At 52.2% G+C, this 19,515-nt stretch overlaps 2 pseudogenes; both read left to right on the top strand.

The window, feature by feature from the left end:
* Positions 1-7,086, top strand: part of LOC136154590 (melanoma-associated antigen 8-like) — a 42,482-nt pseudogene extending 35,396 nt beyond the window's left edge.
* A 1,091-nt stretch (positions 7,087-8,177) lies between these two features.
* On the top strand, positions 8,178-9,583 carry LOC136153554 (heat shock transcription factor, X-linked member 3-like; annotated as a pseudogene).
* Positions 9,584-19,515: the final 9,932 nt, after the last annotated feature.

The following is a 19,515-nucleotide window of genomic DNA, read 5'->3' on the forward strand; positions in this document are numbered from 1 at the left end:
TTGTTGAAGAGGCTGCACACCAAGTGAGGTGGCCTGCCTGGGGGAGAGGGCAGCCTCCTCTTCCTCCCTTTTCCCAGGAAGTGGACACCGCTTTGTGTCCATCTGGTGGGAGAAAGATGGCAAGTGTTTTGGTCAGCCAAGAAAGTGCAGGCCAGGGGTCGACACCTGCATAGAAAGCAGAGAAGCTTCTGCAGTCTGCCCACTGCAAATGTCAAGTCCCCTCTCTGGGTCTTATATGGATACTCTTGGGCCACTCTGAGTCATTTTCCAAGGGCAACAGGTGATGATGAGTTAGTGAGCCTCGAGGATGGGCAAGCTGAAGCACTGCCTCCTGTGGAACAGGGTCCCACTTTCTCCAAAGAGGCGTGGGGATGGCTGGCTGAGGGCAGCCAAGGGCCTAGCTGGAGGGTGCTGGTTTCAGTAAGCCTTGTGAGACTTGAACTTTGCTATTCTCTCTGTCTCGGAGAACCCCAGTTACAGTTCTGCTACAGTCTTCTGTTTAAGAGAGACAGCCCACACCTCCTGGGGAAGATGAAGAGGAGAAGGAGCGTTAAGTTTACGTCTCGGCAGGTGGAGGGCAGGCCAGACGCCCTGGGCAACCCTCCTGTGCCCAGCACCATGCAGCCACAGGATGGCTTTTCACTTTCCCCTGAGGGTGCCCAGGGGACTGTGAGCCACCTGGAATTCCCCCCGTTACCACCCTGGCCAAGACCTATGCCTCCCCAGCTGCTGGTCTGGGGACAGCAGCCCCACACCCCTTGATGGGTCCTGATGCCTGGCAGCCCAGGCGCACACAGGCTCCAGTCTCTCTAATCCCTGTCCTAACAGAATTGGCACTGTACATCAAGAGCCCATAGCTCTGCTTCACCTGGCCTCCTGCCCAGATGTGTCCTCCCATGATGGTGGGGGGCCCCATCACTGTGACCCACCCAGATCTTCAGCCTGCCCCCTGGGAAGCTCCCAGTGGCCATGCTGGTGCCTCTGTGCACCACATGGGTGCCCTCATGGCTGCCAGGCCAGACCCTAACCTGACATTGACCGCTCAGGCCCAGAATTCCTTCTACTTTATTGCTCAGGGAGTCCCTCTTTCCCATAATATGCAGCCAATCTTTCCCATAATCCCCACCCCTTTCAAGCACACTCCCAGAGGACCCCAAGTATGTACCCTAGTCAGACAGGTAGAGGTGGCCCTGTGGTCAGAACACTGCAGGAAAGTAAGAGCCTGAAAACACGAGGGATTTCCTGCCCAACACACTTCTTCAGTACCTCCATCCTGGACCTGGCTGAGCATTTCAGTCCCCTCGGCAGCTGCTTGCTCGAGAAGTCAAAACAAATGGCTGACCACCTCTGGCACAATGCAGGTACCGCATGCACACCCATGGAAGCCCCTCAGACACTCTGCACCCACTCATTGAAAAGATGCATCAAGGGCTTGACAAGAGCCTGGTGGAGTGGCTTCACGGACACTGTCAGGGACACTGTCCCGCAGGCTCCTCACTTGACAGATGAGAAGTTAGGCCTCCCCTTATTGGGGGCCCTGAAAGAGCCCTTACTATCCTGAGACACACAGGGCTGGAACCTGTGGTTCCGAGCAGCTCCGAGGTTTGGCTTCATTGCAGGGCCTGCATCTGGTGACATTTTCTTATTTCTCTTTTCTTTTCCTTTTTCAGATGAGCATTCCAAGAGTGTCACAACTCAGCACCCTCTGCTCGCTGGGGTGTCCAGTTTATAACATGCTTTCTCTTAAAAGAGTGTTTGTCCTGAGGAGCATAGCAACTAGTCCTCCAGGGTTGCCCTGCAGAGACAATGGCTCTGAGATCAGGTGAGGGAACAGTGCCAGTCCACTGGAAGCAGAAGGCTGGGTCTTCCTTGTTGGCAGTCTGGCGCAGGCAGAGGAGACCCTGAGAAAGGAGCCGATGTGGTGCAGGCCAGGGCTCTGTCAGTCACAGCACTGAGCTGCTGTGACACCTGACTAGGCTGCTCACTTCCAAGTCAAATGCAGCCCCTTACAAAGGTTTGCTGCCTGGAGGACACCTTAAATTTCAGAAGGTTTCATTCGTTTTTTGGTCTTAACTTCCGTATGCCTCCTGACATGGAATCACCTGCAGATGTTGCTATTTAAAAATCATGTTCCCAGAAACCTCAGCATGTGTGGCACCTGCTTACCTGTAAATCTACAGAGAAAGCGGAGATGAGCCAATTGCAATCTCAAGTCTTCTGCTTGTCACAAAAGGCACCTTTTATTTACCAAGTTAAGGCTGCCTGACATTAAAGAGATCCATGTGGTACTTCACTCCCACCACTCAGTCCTTGGTAGATTTTGACTGATGTCTGCAGAGTGAAGTGGCTAAGCACACGTCCTCCGGGGCCAGGCAGTCAGCAGCCTAAGATCACACAGGAGTGTAGGGAGGGAGCATGACTCTGATGGGGTGGCCATGGACAGTCAAACTGTCTCAAGTCACACGTGAGCCCAGGTCAACAGGAGAGGCCAGGCGGCTCTAGAAGTATGGGTTAAGTTCTGTCCCCAAGGCTGTACAGGTTACATTGTTTTGGAGAGTTAAATGCAATTCAACCAGACAGCGTATCTCAGAGAGGAGGCCTGCCCCACAAGTGCTCCAAAGAGGTAAGGGTGACCCTGGAGGCCCAGCTTGGCAGACCCTGGGGAGCCAGTGATCCATGGCCAACTCACTTCCCACCAGCTCTGCCTGAGCCTCCCTTGGCCCAGTGCTCATCTTGGGTTCTCTGTGACCCCTGCATCCCCTGGGCTCCCTTGCTCTGTTGCTTCTCAAAGGGAGGTAACATGGCCAAACAGGGATGAGGTGGGGAGGCTGGAAGAGGTTGATTTCTGAATGACAGAAACAAGGCTTAGCCTGTGGTGAGCAAAGCTGGTGGTGATCTGGAGTGCCAACTCTCTGCAGGAGGAACTGCCTGGGACTCTGTGGGAACTGTCATGAGCCAAGGTCCTGGAATAAATTGAACTACAGACTGACAGGGAGGCTGATGAGACGCCACAGCCTGGGTCTTGTCCACGCCCAACCCCACAAGCACATCCTTTGACTGGGCAGCAAGGTTCTCAGCCATCCGCTGAGCCTCTGGATAGGGAGGGAAGGTCCCGACCCCCAGGGTCTGAGGTCCCAGTCAGAGGGGACCTGGAGGCCCCATGCAACCCCCCAGATGATGAAGTCTGTATGCTCCTGCCCTCAGCAAACCTGGGGAGGCCCAAACCTCATTCAGGCAGCACCTCTGGCCTCTGAGCAGTGCTCTGGGGGTTTGTAGGTGGGCTGGTGGAAACCAGACCATTGTAGAGGCTGGGCTGGAGAGCGATGAGGCTGAGTCTTTGACCCTCAGGGTCCCCAGGGGCAGGGCAAGGCAGATCAGCCACCCACACACCTCCAGAATGTCTCTCCTTCCTGGGGGAAGAGTCTAAAGTCGCTTGACCAGTGGGGACTTACAACCCACAATTCACAAATTCTTGGCCCTCAGAGCCCCTCTGGCCACTCTGCACAAGAAAGACCATTGAGAGGGGGAGGGTATCCGTGCAGACCAGTGGAAGAGAGCCACCAGGAGATGACCCTGGGGATATCCCAGAGAGGAGGAGTGTAAAGTCACTATGAGCAGCCAAGGCCATCTCCAGGCTGCTGAGTTCTTGTTAACTCACCAGCCACTGCTGACCCGCTTCAGCCAAAACAACATCATTTACACAAAAGATTCTGAAGTCTGGTGACACTGAGGGGCTCCCATGGGAAGGCAAATGGTTCCCTGTGCTTCCCTCCGGTCATGGTGATGGCAGCCCCTCATCCAGCATCTGTGCTAGGACTAGGACTGCAGCCTTCTCTCATGGGTTAAGGAGACCCCCTCCTGAAAGAGGATGAGGGGGTCCAGTCACCCCAGAACAGTGGGTACTATAGAACATAGTTTGACCCTGACTGGGATTTCTGGGGGCCCTAGTCTGGGCTGTCAGGCTGAGATCGCACACCTCCTCATTTCCTCAGTGAACTCAGGGAGTCAGAGGCTTGGTCTTTGGGGCACAGCCTCAGATGAGCAGAGGGAGGTGCCCACGTCCTGCAAAGATTTGAGGTGAGGACTATAGGAGACTGATGGCCCTCAGGGGATGCATATGAAGCCCTCCTGACAGCCCTAGGGGACCAGGTGTCACAGCATTCAGATGTAACCTCACTGATCTTGATGGGAGGGGAGATGTGAGGGTCTGGGCCGGTGCCCGGGTTCAGGTCAGCAGAGTAAAGGAACCCAGCTGTGCTAGGAGTCAAGGTAGAACCCTGAATGGGGTTCTGGAACCCTAGGACATCCAGGTCGTCAATGCTCTCAGCCCTGGGAGACCCTGGCATGGTTGTAGGAATGAGCCCCCTACTCCTGCTTGCCTCTCCAGGGTGTTATCTAGGGAGGGCCTGGTTCTAAGTGTAGCAAGCTCAGGAACAGATGGTGGTGCCCAGATCTGCTGAGAGTCAAAGTGAAGAGTGGAAGGAGAATTGAGAATGGCCTGGAGTATCATCTCAGATCTGGAAAGCCCTGGGCATGGAGCCCTGATGTCATCTCTGCAGACGCCCCTGAGGGACCCAGTGAATTGTTGGCCTTGGTGTGAGGGTCCTGCTTCTAGTCAACACAAGGGGCATCCCCGGACCTGCCAGGGATCAATATGAGGACCTTGAGGGAGGACACAGGGAATCCCACAGGTCCCAGAACCTTCTGATAGCCTGGGACAACTCTGGTGTAGGCTTGAGTACCGGGTCTCAGAGACACTGGAGAGTTGATATAAGGGGTGAGACCTCAGACATTGGAGGGGTGATTCTTAGTTTCTGAAGGAGTTTAGGTAAGGACCCTGAGGGAAGACTGAGGGGATGTTGGATCCCAATTAGAGGAGACCTCAGAGAAGCCCATCTCTGTTGTCAGTTCAGGGCTATCATGGAGTAGGATGAATGCAACAGGCATGGTCTGTCTTCCTGACATCTGGGTCTTGGAGACTCTGGGACCCTGGTATAAGGGGCAGAGCTTCAGTTGGGGAGAAGTGAGAATCCCAGGTCCTGCAAAGAGGCAAGGTGAGGTGCCTGAAAGAGGACAGAGGGGACCCTGCATGAGGACCAACAGAACCCCACAGATCCCTGCCCCTGTAGTCAGCCCTGGGAGACCTTGGTATGAGATGAGCACACTAGGCCTGTCTGAATTCCTGACATGGGGATCTCAGAGAGACTGAAGACTTCGTGAATGCAGAAAGGTCTCAAAATGGTGTACGGGACAATCCCGGACCATGCCTGGAGTCCAGGCTCCACAGGAGGAATGAGTGAGGTGGTTAGACCTTAAGACAGGGAGGGATCCTTGCCTTTGATGGGGGTCTTGGAGGCCCCAGAGCGGTATGAGCAATTTCCTGATCTATGGCTTAGGGACCTCAGGATCTGAGATGTTAGGCCAGAGTGGGGAGTGTTCAGGTCCACAGAGGGTGTACTCCCTGGATACAGAGGGAGAACTAAGCAGACTCCCATCCTGTCCCTATGGTCAGTTTTAGGAGGCCAGGCAGGATGTGAGGAGGAGCTGAGGACCAAGCATCTCCCCAGTCCAGAACCCACAGGAGGCCCTGGGCAGGTGCGGCCACACGTGGGGCCCATCAGCACTTTCTGTTCAGACTCGGATCTTGTTCTGAGTTTCCCCGCAGGCCTCCAAAGAGGAGGGACCAGGTCATGCCAGGGGAAATATGAGCACTACAAGGGAGCCCTAAGGGGATTTCCTACCCCACAACTGGGGGAGGGAACCTCACAGAGTTCACCCCTCCTACCAGCACAGAAGGCCCAGGGATATACTTCAGTCTACCCCCCAGGTGTCCCCTCCATGTCTCTCACAGGAGCTCCAGGAACCAGGAGGTGAAGCAGAGGTCTGAGGCCCATGTCCTGAGGTCAGAGAGCAGAGGAGGTCCAGGAAGCGCCAGGAGTCAAGGTGAGGAGGGTGTCCTGAGTGTGCACCAGGGGCACCCCTTCCCAGAACAGAGGGGAAACTACAAGGTCTATATCCCCAAACCATGTCAGCCCAGGAACCTCTGGCTGTGCTGACTGCACCCTTTGGAAACACCACTCCTCCTCCTTCAAGTAGCCAGGTGTCCAGCCTCACTGGAAGAGCACCCCTCAAGAGGAAACCTGTAAGTGGCCTGTTTCAGACTTCCCAGGGTGTGTTTCACAGGTGAGACTACTCACACCTCCTATCTCCTCCAGACACATGGTCTGCATCTTTCCCCTGCCTCTCTCCTGTCTGTGGTTCCATCTCAGGCAGGCATAACACTTGGGATCAAGATGAGTGAGCTGAGCAAGCCTGAGGAAGACCTTCAGGGCCCAGGTGATGCCCAGGGCCAGGTAGAGGCACAGGTCCTGGGGTCTGAGGCAGGGAAGGCTGCAAACCCCCTCAGCTTCCTCTCCCCCAGTCTCCTCCTCCACCCCTGCAGAGGCCTTGCCCCAGGAAGCTCTGAAAGATGATGGCTATCCTGGTGAAGTTCCTGCTCCTCAAGTATCGTGTCAAGGAGCTAATCACCATGACCCAATGCTGAATACGATCCTCTCGGATAATCAGGACCACTTCCCTATGGTCTTCCGTAAAGCCTCCCAGTGCCTACAGCTGGTCTTTGGCATGGCAGTGAAGGAGGTGGGCCCCAGAGAGCACATCTACATCCTGGTCCCCACCCTGGGCCTTGCCTATGAAGCAATGCAGAGCAGTGTGCAGAGCATGCCCAAGGCCGGCCTCCGGGTGCTGGTCCTCAGCCTGATCATCCGAAATGGAGACTGTGCCCCTGAGGAAGTGGTCTGAGAAACACTCAGCAGGATGGGGGTGTGTCCTGGGAAGGAGCACTCTGTCTTTGGGGATCCCAGGGAGCTGCTGATACACGTGTGGGTGCAGGAGGATTACCTGGTGTACCGACAGGTGCCTGACAGCGACCCTGCTCGCTATGAGTTCCTGTGGGGTCCCTGGGCCTATGCGGAGACCAGTAAGTGGCAAGTCACAGTGTATCTGCTCAGGATCAATGAAAGGTTTTCCAGGGTCTTCCCATCCCTGTCTGCGGAGGCTGAGAGGGAGGAGGAAGATGTGCCCTGAGACAGAGGAGCATCCAGGTGATCCTTCGTTCTGTGACTGAAGAGGGAGTGGTCAGCTTTCTCAGTAGTGAGGGCCCGGGCCAGTTGGGGGAATCCCGTGTGTAGCAGTATTGGGTTCCTGTTCTCTATGATGACATGGAGATTCATCTCTGTTTTCTTTAGAAATTGTTCAAATGTTTATTTTTTTTCAGCTGAAAACTTAATAAATTTCAATATCTAACTTCATGAATGGCATTGATCACACTGTATTTGTACTTACCCAGTTTAAGGACCAGAGTTTTGCTGTTTTGTAAAAGAGATCGAAAACTGTCCCATTTTATTTTTGAACCTGAGTAAGGTAACATGGATTGGAATTACGATTATTTTGCACAGGCAAACTTACTTACCAGTATATAATTGGTGGAAGAATTAGAAAATAAAATAAACAAAATACTATAGTGAATTCTTGCTTCTTATACTTTTAGTCTGTCCTTTTCTAAAGCACCAGCAGCAGACAGAAGAGATCAAAGCCTGAAGAGGGGAAAGGTCATGGCCAGTGGGGTGGGGGTGGTGGGACCACCAACTCAGGCTAGGCCTACCAGCCTGCTATGGATCCCATCTTCTGGGAGGGACAGTCGCCACGGGCCCATGGGACCCTTGGGATCTCTCACAGTGGTAGCTGAGCGAGGACTTGCCAGGACCCGGCCCTGCAGCAAAAGCCAGCCACAGGCCTGCACATTGGTAGGGTAGGGCCAGGGGCACGTTTGTCAACCCATCCAGGGCCTGGCCCCCTGAAACAAGGCACTTGGCAGCAGATGGGAACCTTTTCAGGCAACCAGAAACAAACTTTTCTGTACTTTCAGACAAGAGACAAGCTGGGGATCCCATCTCCATCCCCAGGCCCCCTCACCCAGGGCTGCCTCTCCACATCACCTTTGTGACATCATGAGAAAAATTGAGGAAGCTGACCACTCAATTGACTGTCTAGCCCACAACCCAGATTCTAGTATCTTCAGAGAGTATTTGTGGGGCACCCCATCCCTGGTTTGGAGGCTGTTCTGCACTGAGCATTCAATGCTTGGGTAGATAATGCTCCTGAGCTAGACTGGCTCCATGGCTAGTCAGAGTTCCCATGAGGCATGAGCAACTCCGCTGGCCCCATCAACTGATGGGGAGCCCGCAGCAGGGAATCCCTGTGATTCCTCCCCAGATCCAAACATGGATTCAGGGGAGGCTCTGGAGAAGCAGGGTGACCAACCTGAGAGCCCCAATCCAGGCCTCCATGACAATCTGCCCCCACAGGGCCTGAACCCAGAAATGGCCGAGGAAGAGAACAATGATATCCTCGGGCTGTCCTTCCCCAGGAAGCTCTGGAGGATCATGGAGGATTTGGCCTTCACCTCTGTGCACTGGAATGGCGAGGGAGACATGGTGGTCATCAAGGCAGATCGTTTCCAGACAGAGGTCCTTCTGTGCAGAGGCATGGACCAGATCTTCGAGACAGACAGCATTAAGAGCTTCATCTATGAACTGAACCTGTATGGTTTCATTAAAATCTGCCCTTTGGGTTGCTCTGCAGAGAATAACTTGATGGTAATGTAGAAAGCCCTTCTAGGGAGGCTAGACTAGATGACCTGAGTGCTGGATGGTTTTCATTTCCCAGGAGAACACTGTTCTCATGAGAGGGTGGTTAAGGAAAGAGGAGAACCAGGGTCTGTCGTGTTCCTCCACCCCCATTAGACTTGATCCACCGGGGTGACTCTAGACCCTGAGGGGCCATTTGAAGTAAGGGAGGGCCAGTAAAGCCTCAGGCGAGGATGGCACCAGGGGAACTCTAGGGAGTAACATGTTAGGGCCTCATAACCTGCCAGAATGAAGAGAACTTGTCTCCACACATAGGCATGGCCAGAACAGTGGTGGGGAAGAAGGCAGCAAGGAAGGCCTCTTCTCCCCCTTGCTGTCTAAAGTGATTCATTTCTTTTCAGATCTATCGCAACTCCAATTTTCAGAGAGACAAACCTCTCCTCCTGCAGAACATCCTAAAGAGAAAGAAGCGAGCAGTGGCGACTAGACACTCTCCTCGACTCCAACACAACTTGCACCAATAGGCGGGCAAGAAAGTCCAGAAGGGAAGCCCACCTGCTCACAGAATCCCCAGCCGGCAATCATTTGTGTCCTCTTACCTTTGGTCTATGGGCAGTGTAGCTGGGCGGTCCAGGGCAAACCATCTCCCCAGCGAGCAGGGTGGCCCCAGTGGAAAGGGCATGTCCAGCAATGCCACGTCTGTACAGCTGGCTACTTCTGGAAGGGAGAGCACAGCGCAAATGCCCGAGAGCCCCCCGGAGTACCCAGCTTGTGCCTCAGTGATGGCCTTGTACAACACCTGTTCCTCCATCCTGATGGTGGCCCTGTCAGTCACAGCTCCAAAAGAGGCTCCCTCAGCAGAGGAGGAGCAGGGAGAATCCTCAGATTACAAGTGTGTCCTCTGTGAGCAGGTCAAGGACAAGCCCAATCCTTGACCTCCCAGGTTCCTAGGGACACTCAAAAGTACTCTCTTGTAATCAAAAATCGATTCCTGGTTCTAATAAAGTGGAGCGAATCTCCACAGGAGTAAATAAAGAATTGAACAAGAACTATGAGTCTGTGTTCTTTCTGTCTGTCCACACTATTCACATGATGCAGGTGAGCCAGATGAGGCTGGAAGCCCACACCCCATGCAGGCTTCAGTCTGGTCCCCGTGATCCTTTTTCAACTGAAGCAGCAGCAATTCACATGCTTTGCCAAGGTTCTGGCTCAATAGCTGAGTGCTGAGGCCAGCCCAGGATGGGCTGGTCACTGGACATTGCCTGCTGCTCAGCAGTTGGCCCAACTGGGCTCCTGACCTTGGGGGGTGTCACCTTCCATGAGTCATGCACCCTGAAGCAGAAGGGGCTCCTCCTGGGTCCCCCAATGATGCCACAAGTTTCTGATCTGCGGCTGAGCATCTCCAGCTGTCAATCCAGGGGCCCCACCTCAAGAAACTGACCGGAAAGCAGGGCCACCCCACCCACAAAGCCTTGCAAACACACGACCCCAAACCCAAAGACAAGTACAAGGTTTCCACAAGGTGAACACCAGCCCTTGTTGCTCTGCCCTCACAGGTATACTTAGGAGCCTGTCTTTGGACGTGAGGCGACCAGGAACCGCATCCAGCACACACCCTTTGTGAGCCAAGGGGCACGTTAGAAAAGGGCAAGGGTCACCTGCAAGGACAAACTGCAGCCTGTTTCTGGGCCTCCCGGCCTCTCTGCCTGCTGATGCTCAGCCCCGCCCCCAGCCTTCCCCTTCACCCCCTGGACACTGTTCCAACATTGGGGAGTTTGAACCAGAACAGAGAGGGAAAAACACTAAGCAGTTTCCCAACAACACATTTCTTTCAACCACCCAGACCCAGCAGGGCCAAAATGAGTGATGAAGCCATTTTATCATAAAGGTCAGTCTTGGAGACTCACGCTGAGTCGAGAGCAGCACCACGAGGGTTGTCCCGATTCCCCGACCCACACCAAGCTGGCAGCACACCCCAGGGTGGGGCTAATTCAGACCAAACCAGACGGGCACGTCCAGGGCACAGTGGTGACTGGACCATGTCACCATGACCTGGTATCTTGGTCACCTTCCTCTCGAGAGCCCAGCCTGGACAGGCCTCCTGCCCAAAGGGGATCAGGTGCTCAGGGATGTCCACCAGGAAGATGTCCTTCCCGTCCCTCCCAGGGATGGACTGCAGCAGCCAGCGGGGGTTGGCAAGCACAGTCAGGTATTTCTGTCAAAGGTCAGGTACCAAGGCTTGATTCTCCACCTCCTCCACCTCATTGTGTCTAGGCTTTCTGGGCACAGCAAAGTGTCCCCAATGTCCATGGGACCTGTGTGCAAAACAGGACACAGAAGGAGAACAAGATGATTCAAAGTCACACCTGCTAGAGACTAAGACGGTATCATGGAGGGGACCCTAGATGAACTCGGTCCCCTGGATGAGCATTTCCATTGGGCTCACCTTGGCAAAGGGAATTCGGGGCAAGGCCAAATGAGGGAGTGAGCAAAATGAAAGGAAGAGGCCTGGTGCTCCACAAACCCACCAGGCCATGGGCAGCTCTCAGTCTGACCACTATAGGCCACAGGGACAGAGCAGGATGGTCCCAGGGAGAGTCTGCGGGCATCAGATCCACAAGAAATTCACCAACAGACATGTACTGCTGTGTGGCCTCACCTCTGGGGAGTCAGGTGACTTGCTCAGGGCCTGCAACAGGCAGTGGGGGTGGGGAACCCAGGCTGGGTGTTTTCTTGCCTCTCATGGTCTCTGCCGGGCACACACACACATGGGGACAAACACACACAGACAAGTGCCACATACAGACATGGACCTGCCTCTGACTCAGAGCACAAATGGGGACTGAGGCCCAGAGAGGCGGTCAGGCACTTTGGGCTATCGCCTCCCAGACAAGGGAAACTTGCTGCTTCTCTGAAGAAACCTCAGCATCCCCCCACCCCACCAACTGGTTCAACAGAAAACAAATGAGCACAATCTGGCTGAAACCCAGGGCAGCACTGGGGCCGTTCGGGCAGCACGGGGAACGGCATCACTTGCCTGAGATCACTCCAGGGTCAGACTTGTCCCTGTCCCACAGCAAGGCCTGGATCTGGGCAGGGCTCATTGCCAGCCTCTGCTCCAGCACCTCCCACCAGGCCTCACTCATCAGTCCCACTGTGCAATGTGGACAGCCATAGTACAGAGCTGGTGTCTGCATAGCATGGGCTGCCACTGCCTTTCCAGGGCTTGACACTATATAAGATGAAATGTGCAAAGGCTGTTGATGGAAGGACAGACAGCTGAACTTCATCTCTCAGGACTCCCAGGGCCTCACGTGGCTGCAGATACACAGAACCACAAAGGTCAGGAGCCAAACACAGAGGTCTCCAAGCTCACAACCCTGGCCTGGACCTCAGCCCCACATGCCCAAGCATCCTCCAAGCCTGCTGACACAGAATGCAGGGGGTCAGAGAAGCCTGGGTCTTTCCATCCATCTCTATGCAGTCCACTGATAGGGGGGTGGAGAACCAGAGGAATCGTCCATCAATGGAGTCTGTGGGGAGTTCAGGAAGGAGGGCAGGGCAGTGGGAGAGAGAGGCACATGAGTGCCACATGAGTTCCAAGACAGACGGCCCTGAAATCCTGGGAGCACTGAGGAGGGACGGTGGGTTCCCTTGCTTCACAGTGCAGTGGCCAGGCTCTGGTCCTCTCCCAGCACAGCCAGGAACAGTCCTGGGCTTGGGTTCCCCCACCCCCAGCCCCCATTCCACCCCTCAGCTCCTGGGCTGTCCCTGCCCGTGTTCTGCAGATCCACATCTTAGCCCAGGGCTGCTGAATGCAGATCCATGCTAACAAATCTGGCCTCAGTCCTGGGGCTGCCCTGGACCTCAGACAGCCCTTCCAGGTGTCTTCCCCACATCTTTAGGAGCCACCTTCCTTCCAGCTCTTCCCACACCATGGCCTCCACTGTCATCAGATGCCCTGTCCCCTGCCCAGAGCCTAGAGAAAGAACAAAGAAGAGAAGCAAACCTCTGGGATGGGCACACTCCCTGTCCTCTCCTGGGCCTGGGACAGCACCATGCAGGGATCCCAGAATTCAAACCCCAAATAACCCGCTAGGTCACTGTCACCTTGTTCAACACCTGAGAAGGAACCGAGGGATAGAGAGAGACACCATGACTGTAGGGGACCTGACCACACCCACCTCCATTCTCACTTCATTCTTTATACCTGGAGGGGGTCCCTGTTCACTGGAAGGGGTTGGAGGCAAAGGAGCGGAGCCATGGGCCTGAACCTCAGCAGGGTCTCAGCACCTTTCTAAGAGCCTCCATTTCCACGTGGCTATGAGGACAGGGACATGGTCCCAGAGGCACCCAGCCCAGATCCTCCTGGGCCTTTCCTTCCCCGAGCACAGCAGATCCACGGTTCTTACAGGCCTATGAGGCCCCATGTGATCTCACTCCTGCCCTGGAGGCCTGTTGTCCTTGTCCCTGGATTCACCCCTGGTAGCCACGAAGGCCGTCCTTCCATCCTTGGAACATTCCAATGTGTTCCTCCCTCAGAACCTTTGTAGTGTGTGAGGAGTCACATTGTGTCCCGTCAGAGAGACATGCTGGAGTCTCAATCTCATGTACCTCAGTGTGACCTTACAGACAAAGGAAAGGTCTTCACAGAGCTTATGGGGGTCAAGTGAGCTCATTAGGATGGACCATCCTCTAACAGGACAGCTGTCCCCATATGAAGGACACATTTAGATACAGACAGGCACACAGGAGAACTCAGGGTGAAGAGGAAGGCGGAGCTCTTCAAGCCCAGACATGCCCACCATGGCCAGCAATGCCCCAGAAGTGAGGCAGGAGAGATGGGCAGACTCTCCATAGCCCTTATGAAAGCCCACGTCAGATGACACCTCGACCTCGGCTGCTGGCCTCCTGAACCAACATGTTTTGTACTTTGAGCCACCAGGTGTGATCCTGATGTGACTGCCAGCAAATGAAGACAGAGGGTCAGCTCTGTTCAGACATCTCTCCGCAGAGGCAAGGGGGTGTGGGGGGATGGCTCTCTACTCCCAGCACCTCAGGCACACTCCTCCATGTCTGCACAACTTCATGTGTCTGTTTTCACCATTACATGGTGTCTGTTTACACTTCCCAGTTTTGGGGGTCCCACAGGTTACTGATGCTTCCCCCTGATGGAAGGAAAGGGAAAACTCATTTTGCTAATGCACCCACTTGACATGACCACACACTCACTGACTAAAGAGTCATGCAGGAGGAGGCCCAGGGCACAGGACAAACCCCGGGGGTGCTGACACACACCAGCAAACTGCCTTCCCCAAAGGCTCTCGTGTCCACTCCCCCAACCACAGGCAAGGGTGCCATGTCCTCATGCACTGGCTGGCTCTGAACATCATCATCTGATTGAACCTCTGTCCACCTGCTGGGTGATAAATGGTCACCCTCTTCACTGGGTGAACACATCCCAATGTTCCCTCCAGCCTCTCTCACCTCTTGTCCTGATACTGTGCACAGGCATGGTAAGTTCAAGTATTCCTGAAAGCTATTTCAATATAGGATGGATAGGTATAACTTGAATGGGTATAGAACTGGTTGGGAGCCCCTAAAATTTGTTTCTCCAAATCCAAACTACTTTATCTTGATTATTCTCCCCTTAGCCAGATTCCCAATACGCCTATGGTCACTGTATAGACACCCAATACAAGAGCAAGAGTGATGGAGATAGCAGAATGGACATAGAGATGACTTGGGCCAACTGTGGCTAAACTACCTTTCGCTGATTTTACAAACCAGATAACTAGCATATACCATAATGCTAGGGCCCCTTCCAGGCCTAGAAATGCCAATGACTCTGAAGTTTAATCTTAAACTTCATTAGCTTTGTTTTTCATCTCTGTCTGGTCCAGAGACTTACAGAAGGGAAACCAAACAGTGAGAAAAAGTCTTGGGATTCAGATAACAAGGCAGAAGGCAGGATGGTACCTATCCAGAAGCAAGGATAAGGCAATTAGGATGAATTCCAGATAACCAGAATGCAAAAGTCCCTGGGAGTGTGGGACTTCTCTGGTGGTCCAGTGGTTAAGACTCCTCACTTCCACTGCAGGGGACATGGGTTCACTCCCTGGTCAAGGAACTAAGATTCCACATGCCTCACAGAATGGAGTCATTACAAATAAATAAGTAAAAATTAAAAAGACATCAACATTTACAGAGGGCTCAAAAAATTAAAAAAATTAAAAATTACCTGGGAGTGAGTGACTAGCATGTGACCTAAGGAATGGAACAACAGCCTGAGCTGATACACTACACAAGGATCCAAAGTACAGAGCTGTTTTTCCTCCACTTCTGAGGTGAGAAACCTGGAATGACATTGGGTAGACACTGAGTGGTAGGAAGATGAAGCAGTTCAGGGGAGATGGGCTTCTTGAACCAACATCAGAGAAGAACCATACTAGGCCAGCACAGAATCCAGTCTAGTGACACAGAAACCAAAAAGACAGCTGTCATAGACAACCCTCTGAGTCTGTCAAGACTGAATTCCCAGATGGTATAGTCATACCATCCAATGTGCACCAAGCTTGATAGGACCTCCTAGGTACCAGGTTCCAGCCCCCACCCTCTATGGAGAAAGGGAGCAGGTCACTAGTGTAGGAGTCAGAACTGACCCCTTGGGGGTAGACTCCTGTCTTGCTACCATTCACTCCCTACCCACTCTGCAGTGTACTACTCAGAGCCCGCCTTCCTCTTCTTGCAGGGAGAGGCATCCTAGCACTTCAGATGTTTCTACAAAGAGTGGCCCTGCATCCAATGAGATTACTGACATACTTGCCTTGCTTACCTGCCTCGCACACACTGATGCCTGGGCGGGGCCCATCTCATCACCTGCCGAGTCCAGAGTGGTACAACAGAGTTGATGAGTGCTAAGTGACTCAAAGCCAACAGGCAGAACTGGTACGTGCCTGCTCTGCAGAGGCAGCTCTGGGGACAGTACCAAGGTAAACTGGGTGGAATCTTTATCCTCAGAGGGTTTGTGGTGTAACTGTGCATGCACACACGTGCATGCACACACATATACACACAGAGAAGCCAACCAAGGTATCCTTGCACAAAAAGAGTACTATAGGGAAGGTTCTGGAAGGTTGTGTGCACGCACACACACAAACACACACACACAGAAATCGCCCAAAATAACCTTTCACAAAAGAGTACTATAGACAGGGTTTTGGAAGGTGGTGGGGAGGAAGGAATGGTCCTGAAGTCAGCCTCTGAGGCTTCAGGAGGACACAGGATGTGAGTAGGGAGGGATCTGCATTGAGCAGCAGTGTGGAGTGGAGGCAAGGCCATGACCATCTAGGAGGCAGGGGGAAGTGCTGCTCTGAGGAAGGGAGGAAGGCCCAACGTGGGGGTCGGAGCCCTGAGAAGCGTGGAGAGCAATGGCTGGACCTGGGCCCAGAACTGTTTACATTGACCTCATTTGACAGATGGGCAAGATGAGGCCAGAGCTTGGCAGGTATTCGAACACCAAGTTGTGGAAGTCAGGGGTCAACTTCCAGGAAAGCTGTGTTTTAGGATTCGTGGTTATACTACCAGGGTGGCCTAGGTGGCAGCAGCTGGAGAGGGATTAGAAATCAGCCTGTGTCATGTCACCAAGGGCCCTGGGTTTAAGAGAGCTCAGGAAGCACTGGATGAACAGGGTATTCTTCCAGAAACTTCTTAAGGATTCTACCTGAGATTCCTCTACTCCTAACTGCTGACTTTATGCCAGGGGGACCTGAGCGGGAGAAGGGTGACTGGGAAAATAGACTCTCATGCTTCATTGAAGGTGTTCAAGGAAGGCTCAGGCACAGGCCCTCCACATTACCTGTGGTGACCCGAACACTCTGGGGATACAATGAGAAGGGAATGCACTCTGGGTCAGTACTTCAGACACACACTGAACTCCATGGCACCTGTGCCACCATCACTGGCATCACTACTCAGAGATTCCAGATACTAGGAGCTGAGCCGTTCGGAAGGCTCCTTGTGCTCCACTTGTCTGGAGCTTGTCAGCAAGTTCCCCATCTTCTCCAACTTTGCAGATCCAATGCCAGGCACCAAGGAGGTGCTTACACACCTGAGAGTGAGGGGATCAAAGAAGGAAGGAAGGTGACTAGTGGCCATTAACAGAGCTATTGACAGACCAGTCACCAGATTGTCCACATCTGAAGGAGTGAGGTTGGGCACATTCTGTCTGTGCTTCTCATATGCCTGATGCTAAAGAAGCCCATCAACAAGTCCTGGGAACACAAACCCACCAGACTCTTCCCCTCACTGACTGACCACAAAAGGAACACCTCTGTGTTTGGATCCAGCCTCCCTGGTATTCAGTCTTACCTCGCTTCCTCAGATGATGCACATGCCGCCTCCACCCCTTTGGGAAAGTGGTCATCCTTCTTAATGAAGGGCTTGGTCAATACCACAGAGCACACACTGTTCTCCTTCCATATTCTATAAAGGATACATGACATTTCAACACACTGGCTACTCTAGCAACTGAGCTTTTGTCTCCTTGCTAAAGTAGGTTCCCCACCTTAGCCATGTTGTTTCTGAATTGAAACAGACACAGACTGACAAGCAAAGCCCTACAGACTGTCAAAGCATCCGGTCTTCTGGACACACACAGGAGGAGTCCCAGCAGAGTGCAGAAGACAGAACACTCTACCAACACTGAACCTGGAACTCTCAACTCAATAATGGACAGAAAGGGTGGAGGCCACTTACATGCAGGTATCTTTCTAGATGCCATGTCATTAAGACTATCAAGAAAGCACATGCAGGCCAGACACACCAACAGCTGTCCACAGTTCTTCTTTTTTTTCTGGTTGCTGTCCACAATTCTGAACCTTCACTTAGACCTAGAGTGTGGAGACAGGCCTCAGCCAGGGTCTGAAAGTAGGTCACCTGTTTCCATCAGAAGTTCCCTTGGAAAAGTGTCCATTAGCTTACCTTGTGGCTCAGATGGTAAAGAATCTGCCTGCAAAGCAGAAGACCCAGGTTCGATCCCTGGGTCAGGAGGATCCCCTGCAGAAAGAAATGGCTACCCACTCCAGTATTCTTGCCTTGGAAATTCCATGGACAGAAAAGTCTGGTGGATTATAGTCCATGGGGTCGCAAAGAGTCAGAGATGACTCATCAACTAACACTTTGGCTATGATCCAGACTACAAACATATCAAAGTGCAACTTTTCTTATCAAAGTGTAACAGCTTCTTAACCCAAATTGTGTTCTTCAGAAAATATTATACAGATGTTTCAGAAATAGTTGAGAAAAAAGTACTTCCTGAATCCTTCATATCCCAGGTCAATTTCCACATCTCTATAGTTGAGGATTTTGCACTTAATAGAAACATTCATTCAACACAGATTTTTATTTATGGTGCAGTCACAATAACAGTAAGAACTCCAAATGAAAGGATGTGAAATGTCAAAGGCAGTCTGTGATCAGAACCTTGCTTTTCAAAATGCTATCCATGGACCAGAAACTTAGGCATCAACTGGGATCCGGTGAGAAGCACAGAATCTCAGTTCCCCCTCAGAACATATGAGTCAGAAGCCATATTTGACAAGATCACTCAGGGACCTGAACGCACACTGAAACCTGAGATCTAGGTCATTGGTTTTCAAACTGTGTTCTGTGGCACACTTTGGGGGGTGCCTCTATAAGGAGTGAGCCAGGAAGAGATTATGAAGAAGGGGGATGGGGAGCAGGCCTCACTTCAGCTGAGCAGCCTGCCTCTGATTTGTTTGGGAGGTTGAACACCCCCAGTTAGATATCCCATGGACACAAAGGTTGGAGAATCAGTGTTCTGGACCAATCATCTCATTTTCTACGTGCTCAACTGAGATCTTCCAAATAGCATAAAGGAATTTTAAAAAGATCACATTATAGTCCCTTGAACACTGTTAGAGAATTCTGAAATTTAAAAAGCCTGGGAATCAAGAAAAATCTTCATATCCAGTGTTGCTGGAATAACCTCCCACCTGCAGAAGTAGAAGCAAAGACAGACCCTGAGCCCCAGTGGGAGACCACATTATGTTCAAGGCTGTACCCTGGAAAAGCCTTGAGCAGCGTTTTGTGCTACCTGGTTTTCAACAGAAGAGAGAGACACCCAGAGATAGCAAGTGCCAAGGCTACACAGCAAAAGAAGAGCTGATGTCCAAACCCAGGTCTCTGGATTCCAAAGTTCAGGCTCTGGGTGATGTAATTTGCATCATGATCAAAAATAAGCAGTCCCTCTATGTGCCCTATGCATTGGCCCACCCTATGAGCTACATGGACACACATCCACTCAAAAAAGTAGCTGTCTACCCTCACGGATCCGTGGGATACAAATAATGGGCTTCTGTGCCAGTGCCTGGGCTCCTGCTATAAGCTGGAACAGAACATGCAAATTTGGTTGCTATTTCTTTGTGGTAATGAGAGTTAAGAATCCATTTTAATATCTATGGCTATGTATCTGACATCTCCATGCCTTGAGAAAATTAGAAAGATAAAGGCAGAAATGGTCAGAGGAGAAAATGGGAAAGAAATGCTTTACAGTGTATTGACATATTAGGTTTAGCACCTCATTTTTATATTCATATCCTTCAAGCACTGCCTGGAGTTTCTGCCAGGGAAGTTCTTATTACTAACCACCTTTAATTAAAACTGAAGCTGAAAAAAAAAAAAAAAAAGACAATCCAATCAAAAAATGGTCAGAAAACCTGAATAGACATGTCTCCAAAGAAGACACAGATGTCCAAAAGGCACATGAAAAGATGCTCAACATTCTTAATTATTAGACGAATGCAAATCAAAACTCCAGAGAAGTATCACCTTACACTGGAAAGAA

Source organism: Muntiacus reevesi, chromosome X (genome assembly GCF_963930625.1).
Source record: "Muntiacus reevesi chromosome X, mMunRee1.1, whole genome shotgun sequence".
Taxonomy (NCBI): Eukaryota; Metazoa; Chordata; class Mammalia; order Artiodactyla; family Cervidae; genus Muntiacus; species Muntiacus reevesi.